The 11,935-nt window shown below is 34.8% G+C and overlaps 1 protein-coding gene across 1 annotated transcript in view; it reads right to left on the reverse strand.

The window, feature by feature from the left end:
* The window catches only part of LOC149786050 (organic cation transporter protein-like), a 97,661-nt gene extending 85,960 nt beyond the window's left edge, over window positions 1-11,701 (reverse strand). Inside the window, exon 1 of the mRNA XM_089976338.1 lies at window positions 11,142-11,701. The gene's annotated coding sequence lies outside the window, so the exon portion shown is untranslated. The remainder of the gene's footprint in view (window positions 1-11,141) is intronic.
* Window positions 11,702-11,935: the final 234 nt, after the last annotated feature.

The raw sequence follows: 11,935 nt of genomic DNA on the forward strand, positions 1-11,935 counted from the left end.
TTTATAATTATCAAAATGTATAATATACTTTTACTATTTCAACTTTGTTTGGGACTACACGCACAACAAGTGAAAGGTACATCGTCTGTCAGGATGAACGAAATTCTTCGTTCTTCTTTCTATCTAAATAATTTCAACTGAAAATAAAAACAATGTGATAAAAAGAATCTCAAATGGGTAATGATTTAATATTAAATTTATGAAACTCATTAAATAATGTCCAGCTTTTGCTCGCCAAGGCTCTCAAAATCTGGACATTATTCAACTCGTTTCATAAATTCAATATTAAATTGTTACCCATTTGAGATCCTCTGTCTGCAGAAGCTACGGGTTAAAAAACGTATCAATCTTTTCTACAAGATGAAATATATCAAGCTTGAATTTTCTGTTTATTACATGCCAGCATTGCTTCTGAATCAAAGCTTACGAAATTCTGCTCACACCATAGTATACCACCCTGACCCCCATTTTTGTAACCTCACTTCACTATCAACCGTAGATAATAAAAAACCAACATATCAGCTGTTTATCCGAGCGTAGACTTTCCATGGCCTACGGTGCTGCAATAAATTAATTTCTTGACATTTTGTAAATTATCATATACTTGTCTGCCTGCAACGCACGTCTGACTTAGAAGATGTATTACACAGGGATTTAAACATTGTTGCCAATTTTTTAAACTGTTTTTACTACAACAGAAACAGCTTTCTGCAAACGTGAGTTAAATTGCTTGAGAAAAAATAAGTTCCAAGCTTGACAGGCAATGCAGTTTCCATTTACTTCCTATAGACCAAACTAATTTATGTTTGGAAACTAAAGGAACGAAAAATATGACAAAAGTTTGTCTAATTTTATATTTTTCACACTTTAGTATATATATATATATATATATATATATATATATATATATATATATATATATATATATATATATATATGTGTGTGTGTGTGTGTGTGTGTGTGTGTGTGTGTGTGCAATAAACTGACAACGAACAGTGCAGAACTATTATCTAGCTTGCCTGAGCGCTTTCTAATCTTTAAGGAGTCTTTTTCAAAGGCAAATACAAACCATACACAAATCAAACAAATAAAACAGAAAAACCGTTGTGTTTGCGAAACTTTACATGGCTGTTTCCACAGAAATTAGACCTTTTAACTTTATTATGTTTCAACTAGTGTATTTCAGCTTGTTGCTGTTACTGGAAAATATGTGCTTGTCTTGGCTATGTTTTGTATTTGCCTTTGAAAAAATCTCATTAAATAGGCGAAAGCGCTCAGTTTCACACTGTTCGTTGTCAGTTTATTGCATTTGTCTTTATCAATCCCTGAAATACGTGATCCCTTGCTGGATTGAGTGCACTTGAAAGGATTGTTATTCACCATATGATTTGTATTCTTACCTCATATGTATGATACGCAATATAAAATAGACAATAATTAAAGGCGTGAAAGCTACCCCGTTCTGAATAGAAGAACCTATAGCTCGTACCCTTTAAAATTACTCTGCGAATACATTGGCTAAAACCGAATCAGATATATGGGTACATATTTCCACATTTCCTGAATGACGGGTCTTGAAAATGAAATGGAGCGATTTTTTTTATACTTGCCTGAACGCCTGGCCCCAATTCTGTTCTATTGTGAAATGCAGATGTAAAGCGGTGCTATTTGGAAAGAGAACTCTCTGGCTAATTCATATTTTTAAAAGTCTTTTGGTAGTGGCTGAAATTCCATTAAAAACAGATTTGGTCTACGAATTTTTCGCCTCCAGGCGTAGAAAATGTACGTGAATGATTTCTGCTTACTAAAATATATGTAGTGTTCAAAAGGGCACTCATTGTTATGTATCATTTGAACCTTCACATCTTCATTTAAACCTTCACATAAGATGCATGTATGTATGTATGTATGTATGTATGTATGTATGTATGTATGTATGTATGTATGTATGCATGCATGCATGTATGCATGTATGTATGTATGTATGTATGTATGTATGTATGTATGCATGTATGTATGTATGTATGTATGTATGCGTGTCTGTGTATGTACGTATATATGTATGTACGTGCGTATGTATGTATGTATATATGTATGTACGTGCGTATGTATGTATGTATGTATGTATGTATGTATGCATGTGTATGTATGTATGTATGTATGTGTGTGTATGTATGTATGTACGTGCGTATGTATGTATGTATGTATGTATGTGTGTATGTATGTACGTGCGTATGTATGTATGTGTGTGTATGTATGTACGTGCGTATGTATGTATGCATGTCTGTGTATGTATGTATGTATGTGCGTATGTATGTATGTATGTATGTACGTGCGTATGTATGTATGTGTGTGTGTATGTATGTATGTACGTGCGTATGTATGTATGTATGTATGCATGCATGCATGCATGCATGCATGTATGTATGTATGTATGTATGTATGACATGCAGAATATGCTTTTAGTACAGTCGTCATTATTGCTACTGCAATATACATAATTCCAGTTCACGCTAGGGTGATTGATCTTGTTAAGTTGAATCTTTCAAAATTTGCGGCAATGAAGATAAGACAAGATTATACACATTTTTATAGATATCACAGATGATGAATCTGAACATCAATCGTATGGCAATCGCGGTTATCATCCAAGCACCCGTCCTATCGTAATCGCGGCCATCGTCCAATATTCTACGCAACGTTTATAGAATTACTTTGCACCGGCTTGGAACACGCACGCTCTTTAGTCAGTACATGCACACACGCACACAGTTGAAAGAACAATTTGGCATGCACTTTAGACTGGCCACGTTTCATCTTATTCCAATATGCATGTATTGATTAAGATGCATCTAACAATGAATATATAAGCCTGTCGAAGACAAAAATAAAACATAAGTCTGAAATATATCAACATGTTAACTGCAAGTCAATAATACTTGAAATAAGGTAACACGGTTCAGATAGCAATGTTTTAATTCAATGAACCAAACTTATGCACGTAAAGAGTTTGCGGTATCGTTTAAACATTACTTTCGACAGAACAATATTTGTCAATGCATCTATTCCCTATTAATAATCTAGAAAGCAATGCATGAAGTATTTTACAATTATATGCGTCAATTATGCAAATCTTTTTATTTCAGAATTACAAACCTTGTACAGTGACCTTAGCGATGATAGGAAAGGTAGGAGTGGCTGCAGCTTTTGCGGTCATTCAGATATTTTCGGCTGAATTTTACCCTGCATCTTTGCGAAATTCATTCCAGGGAGCTAGCTCCTCCTTTGCATGTATAGGTGGAATGGTGGCTCCATGTGCAACTGATCTCGTAAGATCAAATCAATCACTAGCCAAAAATAGTAATTCCCCTCCATCTCTAAGTTTCTTTACATTTCGCTATTTTTAAAAGAAATGTTATTCAGCAGCGTATTTTCCCGTAGGGGATTGCAAACTGTTGAGAGAAACTACTTTTTTCGCTCCATGTGTTTTCATTTTGTTTCTAAAATATGATTTTATTGTTTTGCTAAACATTAATTATCTTTCTGTGTACGATAGTTTAAACTTGGTATGTTAGTTACACTTCTCCATGTTGATTTCTTCGAATATTACGTGTAATGCGGATGACGCTTGACAAGAAAACCAGAGTAAAAAGACCTAGTGGTACCAGGTTCATTTCAACGCTCCCTGCACTAGGTGTTTACCATAAAAATTAGCGTATCATAGTTGTACTGTAAAAGCATTGAGCTGACATCGACAACAATATTACTTGTGGAGCGGTTGACTATTGCCAAGGCGTTACACTTTTGGTTCAATTTCTTTGTTCGTTGGTAGAATCTGATGAAATAAAATTGATTAAATAAAATATGCCATGTTGGAATCATTTCGTGTATTTGCGGAAAACTCCGCTGCTTCTATTTGGTCCTACTTAGCAAGCACCTAAAACACTAACTCCACTCTCTCTTCATGAACAAGGTTTAAGTTGTTACCTTTGCATCATTTTGCTCGCTACAGTGATTTTGTTAGAAGTATCTAGTTAGTCGCCTAATGACATCAAAAACACTCAGGGGTCTTAAAATAGCAGTAACCAAAAAAGTGCATTTAAACGTTGACTGGTACACATGATAATAAAACAGAGTTGTAAGACCTCGCTCGTGACCACAATGCAGAAAGCTATGGTACCAGGCTAATTTGAACCTTCGATATGCTAGGTGTTTTGACCAAAGACTTTGTGTATTATATATGCACTGTAAAATAGTAAGCATCCTATCGACAAGATGAGAGATTTCTGTTGTGTTTATGATCGTGTGTGGTAACATGTCAGTAACACAACAAGGATATTCCATTTTGTCATCATGTCTTCCTAATCATGTCAACACATTGTAATAGGTACGACGTTTTTTTCTTCGTAAAATACATGGCCTTGATCTCGTATGCCATATAAATATTTCTTCCTGTCCATGGCAGCTTAATACTTCAACAGTGAATAACAAATCACTGTTGAATTTGATGAAACGTCCTGTAGACAACCACAGGAAAATCAGCTTTCTTTAAAGCAACAAATCTTTTCTGCAGGGAAAACTTGTTGTTGGTGGTTTTAGTTTAGGGCTGCCCTTGATGACTTCTGGAATTACTTGTTTAGCGGAGCTTGTTTTTTGTTTGTTTTGTTTTTTAGTTTCTCAACAATAGAGATATGATGAGTTCTTTGTCATCTTACATCTAATATTTAACAAAAAGATATATGTTATTATCGTAATTGTTCTCAAAGACTTCGTTTTCCTTTTTCTATGAAAGTACAGAAGCGGATGTTCGATACAATGTATATACGAAAGGAATTTAATGTTTGGAGAAAACGAGTACTTCTGATAAAGGGACTAACTATATATTTCTTTACTCTAAGAATAGTCTGGATATATTATACTGATAAATTATCACTAACTCAAGAAATGATTGTTATATATCAAATAAACTTTATAGAATATAACTACAATATACTAAGACTTACATTCATACATTTAGTTTGAGATGAGAATTTGGAGTTTGGAATTTGATTTTCAAGAATGTCTAGAAGAGGAAGAAATTTCACCTTTTTATTTTTTAGATCGAATCGAAGAGATAATGACAAAGAGGTGTATAAGAACACTTGTAACCATGAGGAAGAATATCCTTCTGACAAGGAAACTAGGCTCCGAACTTTTAGAATCAAGCTCTTTCTTCATGCAATGCTACAAGAAACGCCCGTTTAATGAACATTGTGAAGGCGGAGAAAAAGACGTGTGCGCCAAAACGATTGCTGATGATGTTTTTGACGTTATAAATTGAGGCAAAATAGTATCTCTCAATAGGGAAACAAAACGGTCGATATCGTGCCACAAGCTTAACAGGCGTTTCCGATTCATTAATCTAACAAATTACTCCTGCATAATGCACATGATGCAGCAGTAGCATTGTAAGGTTTTGAGACTTATATTACTGATTAGGGTTCATCCCTTCTTAACTTTAATCCCTACAACAAACGCGGATACACCAATTGTCGATTAGTAACCGAAAGACAGCCTCCTGCGAGGGCCTCGCTGATATATTGATAAAACATATCAAGTCGTTTGAATGACAGAAACATAACTTTTATTGGATGGAAAGGTTATCAAGATAATGGGGAAAAAAGATTTATCAAAATAAATATCATCTCAACTAAGCAAAAGGCACAATAAAACTACTTTTCCAAAGATGTGTCTGAAAATTACATTGATTCAGAAATGTCATTACGACAACACAAGAGTATGCACTGAAACAAATAAGACAGTAGTAAATGGGCATTCAGTTAAATCTAAAAGTTTCGGTCATCAACTAAAAAGGTCCTTTTATTACATATTGTTGCTGTGAACACATTATGGAGCTTATAATCGACTGAAAAGAGAACAATATAAACAGAAAAATAAAAACCATCATGTCTTTCTCCCGACATTAAATCAATTTATAAAAACTATAAGACTAAGTTTAAAGGAGCAGACTGCATTAGTAAAGTTTACTTGTATTTACAGTTAACCGCAGTAATTATTTATGAAGACTTTCGACCGAGAAGCGCTTCAAAATGATATTCCGAAATGAGAACAAAAAGCATTATAATTCACCAACAAATGTCATACAAATTATTAATGATGAGCGGAACTACGAAGCAATTTTGACCACCAATCGCAAACTAGGAGATGATGGTCCAGTTACTGGAAGAGACTGAAATTCTTCATATATAGAGTGTAAATTCAATTCTAAATATCCTGGTAGTTATTCCTAATTTATCTGGTCACGATTTTCAGGTAAATATTAAGACCTTAGCAAAAACGGTATATATCTGGAAGTACCAATATTGCAAGGAATGATGAAACCTGCATTTCATTTATTAAGGAATTTCCTGTAGAGAGATTTTCAAAAGAAAGATAAGAGGTTTTATAAGGAGAACATATTCATAGATAATTGAATATTATAAATCAGTCACTAGAACAAATTTGCATGAAATCAAAACTGTGATACATTCACAGAAAGAATAAAACATTTTCAAAATATGGAACCAAAATAATTAAGGAAGGATATTTATCCGTACGAATGAATGGATTTATCTGAAAGGTTCAATGAACTACGTTATTACCAATATAAATATTTTTATAAAAACCTAAGTGGATCCGGAATTAGAGAAGCATATTATCACTATGTTATTGATATTATTCATCATTTCAGCTGAATGCAATTAGTGTCTTACGTAATTACTCTGTAAAAAATGACGTTACTTGACATTTTTAAGAATTTGAAATAAATGAATGAATAAGTAAAAGCTAGATCCAACACCTTATTCTGTTCACATGCACTGCACAAATTTGAAAATAATAAGGTAGAATTAGAATTGCTGGGTTCGAAGCCTGCCGAGACCAGTCTATGTCGTCCCCCAAAGGCCATCTACAGGCAAAATACTTTGCAAAATATAGTCAATTATGTATTGATGTACCGCTCAGGTGGCCTAGAGGTTAGATGCGGGAGCTCGCGGTTTCGGTCCCGAGCCAAGTCATACCAAAGACTTATAAAAAATGGTACTAACAACTGCCTCGCTTGGCGCTCATCATAAGGAGGTTAGTGTTAGGACTGGTCGGCCTGGTGTCACGATAATATGACTGGGCTGGATATCATGCTACATGTCTGCGGCATGATGCCCCAGTGCTAGACATCATTATAAACTGCCACACTGCAGACATCGTAGCTATATGACTAAAATCATTTTTAAAGCTACGTTAAAACTTGAAACCTCTCCCTCACACACACAAACAAACAAACACACACACACACACACACTGGAAACACCAAAGAAACATAGCCCAATTCAGTGATCTAGCCAGATCAACTTCCGCCCCAAGAGAGTGACTGATAAACGTTTTCAGACCATTATTCATGTTTACGTTATAATTGAATTGGGTACACTTTTTCTTAAATTACAATCTATATATCGATTGTAAAGTGCTATTGCCTTCAGTCGAATATTATACAAGATAGTGAGTCGATGTCCCTATTTATTTGTGTTACTTAGGTAGATATGATTCCTGATAGAATAGCGGTAAGTCATCAGACCCTAGCTCCTTCTACTTCACTCTTTTTGTCCGTTATGGACAAATAACACTTTGTAGCATAAAGAAGTCAACCTCTAGATATTATATTTAACATAAAGAGAAGTACAATCTTTCCCTAGGAGTAAGGTGACATTATGTTATGCACGTTCAAAATGTGTGTTAATTTGTGTGATTTCAAATTGTAAGGGTCATTTTGCATATACACAGCTAAAGTAGTCGTTTGTGGATTTGTACTACAAGGTAAAGTGACTTAGTTTGGTTAACATGTTTATGTTTCATTATGGAATGGGTAGAAGGGATATTGCTGACGAATTTAATGAGATCAATTTAAGTATTTCGGAATTAATGTGAATTCATTTCAAGACGTTTTGGATTATATCACTGTGATACAACAAACTATTCCAGGCTATTGGCACATTAGTATAATAGTTTGCACTTCAGCTGGAATATCACTGGAACTCATTTGGAATATCGATACTTTTATACATGTAATAGAACGTTTAGGACTCTTAGGATTTTATTCACCATACAATAAGTTATTTTTAATTTTTCCACTTTGCATTCTATGGAATTAAATTATTGATTAAATTTTACAAAACTCGTTGATTTTCTCCTTTACTGTTAAATGGTTTAGGACCATAGAGTCGTAACTTTTCAATAGAGTCGTAACACATCCAAAACGAAAGATTCTGCTCACTAATGACATCTTTTCTGGTAACAAGCGTCACGTTAGTCAGCCCTTCGCTATGTCCATTCTAGGCAAAGTTTGAGATATTCCGGAGATTGAAATCTATGTAAATGGCTCTCGGTGGTAGTTGATAACATTATTGTGCCCTAAGATAGTGTATATTAATTTTTATATGCTATGTAAGCCTAATACTGACAATTGTCTAAAAGTAGTATAGACATCGTTCAAAGTTATATTTGTATACATCAAAATAATTGAAATTCTCTTTTATTCCTGTTGTGTGAAATTGAACAGTACAGAAAACACGCATTGTTCGAACATGGTTAGAAACTTATATCAATTAGGGAAATTGGGTAATAAAAGGAACTGATTCCCATCAGGTCTGTAACTGGACAAGTTTTCCGCGGCCAGCTTTAAGCTCGGATGTAATTAATGTTTGATAGAAATTAATTCTTTACACTTTTAAAGTTATAAGGCCTGATTTTATCGGAATTATGGTCTGACCTTTCGACATCAGATACTTATCTGAATTCCTGCAGTGCATAACAATTATTCACCAATAATATTTTCCTACAAAATTTCAGACATATCAATCACTATATTTTCGGCTAATTGATCATTTAGGTATCTACATAATTTTATATGATATGTGAAATAAAAGAATTGTAGAAAGATATAACTTTGGTAAAATCTCATTTCAAATTCTCCCTATGGAAATCATTGTGATGAAGAAAAGATGCATACGCTCTCACATTCAGGTGTGATGCATTTGAAAGAAAAGCTGTCTTTAAATTTGTCGCGAGAATATGTTATGCGATATTCAGCACACAAGTACGGGCTGTATCCCATAATTCCTCACTTTTCAACAATGACATTTTAGATCAGAACAACGTAGACAGTTGGAAATACTATGCCTCGCTTTTGCGTACTATTTTCGCAAATTAACATTTTATTTTCCAAAACAAAGTCTATGTAGTTGCAGGAGGACTTTTAGGAATTGGTTAATTGGGAAACGTTTATGAAAAAATAGACGAAAATACACAAAGTACAAACACTATCAATGGAGTTCAAATTTTATTTCGTTCTGGACTGAAACGAGTCGCAGACAAAATAATAATTTAAACAGAGACTGGGCAGCCAGTCGAGTTTCCAGCCAGTCGAGTTATGAAGACTTTATACAGTGACGAGTCCAACTAGTTGAGTTACGTAGTGTTTACATAGGGACTGGAACAGCCAGTCGAGTTAGGCATACTTTACATAGGAACTGGGCCAAGCAGTCGAGTCATGCAGATTTTGCACAGTGACTGTGTCGGCCAGTCGAGTTATGCAGAGTATTTTGATAAAGACAAACAAATCAAGTCCCGTTGACTGTGAGGTTGATATTTGGCAAAATTACTACACTCGTGTGGTTAGGTCGGCAGTCACGCATTCATCGTTTGAATGATCTACCCTAGTGGTAACTTTTAAATGCACAAAAATGATATGCCGCGAGTATCATATTTGACAAAAGTTCCCTTGTAGGTGCCAAGAATAAAAAATAGCACAAGTTTACATGCAGTAATATCTGTGCGGCGACAGCACGTTTACATGCATTGGTACCTGTGCGGCGACAGTACGTTTACATACAGTCGTACCTGTGCGGCGACATCACGCATACATACCTTTGCGGAGACAGCAGGTTTACCTACAGCAGTACCTGTGCGGCGACAGCAATAAAGTAAACCTGTTATCTAGTGTAAGGCTAATAATGCGTACAATTTAACCATAGGCAGGCTTCTTCTAAAATGTTACGTAAACGTTTACCAGTCATTATTTGCAGCCATTAATTCTTTTAAGTACGGCATTTACAATACTACCACACACAGGCTGGTTCTGGAGCTCATAAAATAATTAGTTACCATTGATCTAAAGTGAAATGTTGCTTTCGGAATAATTATTCACAGTCAGCAGCACTTTTCCTTGCAACATCCTGCAATAGCATAGTTGTCTTGTAATTATCGATTTGACGATATCCAGGAATTTAGTTTTAGTTGGGATCTTACTGACATAATAAATTTGTAACATTTTCCACACAAAAAACTGTTTCCCTCTGAAATTTCTTGATATATCCAAAAATTAAGTATTTTGATTTTCAGATACGAAGTACACATCTGAATCTAAAGAAATCACTGCAACAGGAATCTGGCAAAGGTATGTAATTCTGGATTGATGCATAGGCTCCACGTCAAAAAAAACCCTGTTTTTAAAAATCCAGTGTGCCTAAAATTGGTACTGTAACTAAAATTATCTTAAACTTAGACAAATATAACTTATTACAAAAATTACAAACTAATTCAGCCAAAGTTGTTGACTAAACGGGTTACGAAAGGGCTGATGAATATTTTATCCAGGTCTTTATCAACTGGTTATATCCGCTGCAATATGGCACAGAATACTAATTCAATTCATTAGACCATAAGATTTGTCCAAATTACTTTACTTTTGTGGTAAGATCGTCAAATCACGGTTACGTCTCAACAAACTCCTTTGTAGGTGCCAACTATACAAATCCAGCCATTTATGTGTGACCATTTATATGATTGATATTAGATTTTATGTATTTTAGACAATATGTTATACAGTATACATTGCTTAGGTGACCTTATCTCCAAACAAATGTCAGCGACCTTTATTAACATAATGAATCCATCTAACTGGCGATTGGATTTGTAGGCGGTCGATTACATAAGATATTTGATGGATATATGCCGCACAACGGAAAAACGAATAATTAGTTATTGACAGTCGCAATCTAACATAAAATATCTTTCGTCTAAAGCAAAGAAGAAGAAACCTCAACACTTACCTATAATCTGTAACACCAAGCAGAAACACAGAAATGGGCATGAAAATTCCACAGTTTATGACAGGAAGACAGAGAAGAAATTACAAACGTTTCTGGTAACGTCCAAACTCCCCGATCTTAATCAAAACCTCGTCAAATTGTACTTTGACATGCAACTTGATTTGCCTATTTTGATATGTGCAAAATGTTATTTCGGCTCCAATATAGTCCAGCACAATGTAAGAAAAGGAAGACGGCGATTAATGATGTCCACTATGCGTATCTATCTGACGTGGTCAACTCGTCAGGCTCGAAAAGTGTTAGCGAAGGTCTTCAGACCCTCACATATGTCGACGCTAAAGCATTTAAGAAAACTGAGAGAGCGGAAACACAAAGTGATTAAAGATCAAAGAACCTTGTCAAACGTCAATTTAAGGGAAAAAAGACACTTTCGATCACAATAATAAATAGTAAATGGATTTAGAGGGTTGCAAATTAAAGTAGAAAATTCGACGCAGTTTTTGAAGTCAGGCGAGCAAGAAAGCACTTATCTTACGACATTTCGAATCAGCCATTGGTACGTTCATAATAAACCAAACAGTAGAATTAATATTCCTGACTACAATCATGTTCAGTCATGCAGATAAATACTACTCCATCATTCCCTAGATGTTCGGCCCGCTTGTAGAAACTACATGGGTTGGTAATGCTACTTGAAACCACTAGACTGTGTTTATTTGAACTGATTTTCATACTGATAATACGCAAGATACCTATTGGATGCACATTTAATTTTATGCCCATTCGGGACAAAA

The sequence above is a fragment of the Sinohyriopsis cumingii genome, chromosome 12 (assembly GCF_028554795.1).
Source record: "Sinohyriopsis cumingii isolate HCF-2022 chromosome 12, ASM2855479v2, whole genome shotgun sequence".
In the NCBI taxonomy this organism is placed as follows: Eukaryota; Metazoa; Mollusca; class Bivalvia; order Unionida; family Unionidae; genus Sinohyriopsis; species Sinohyriopsis cumingii.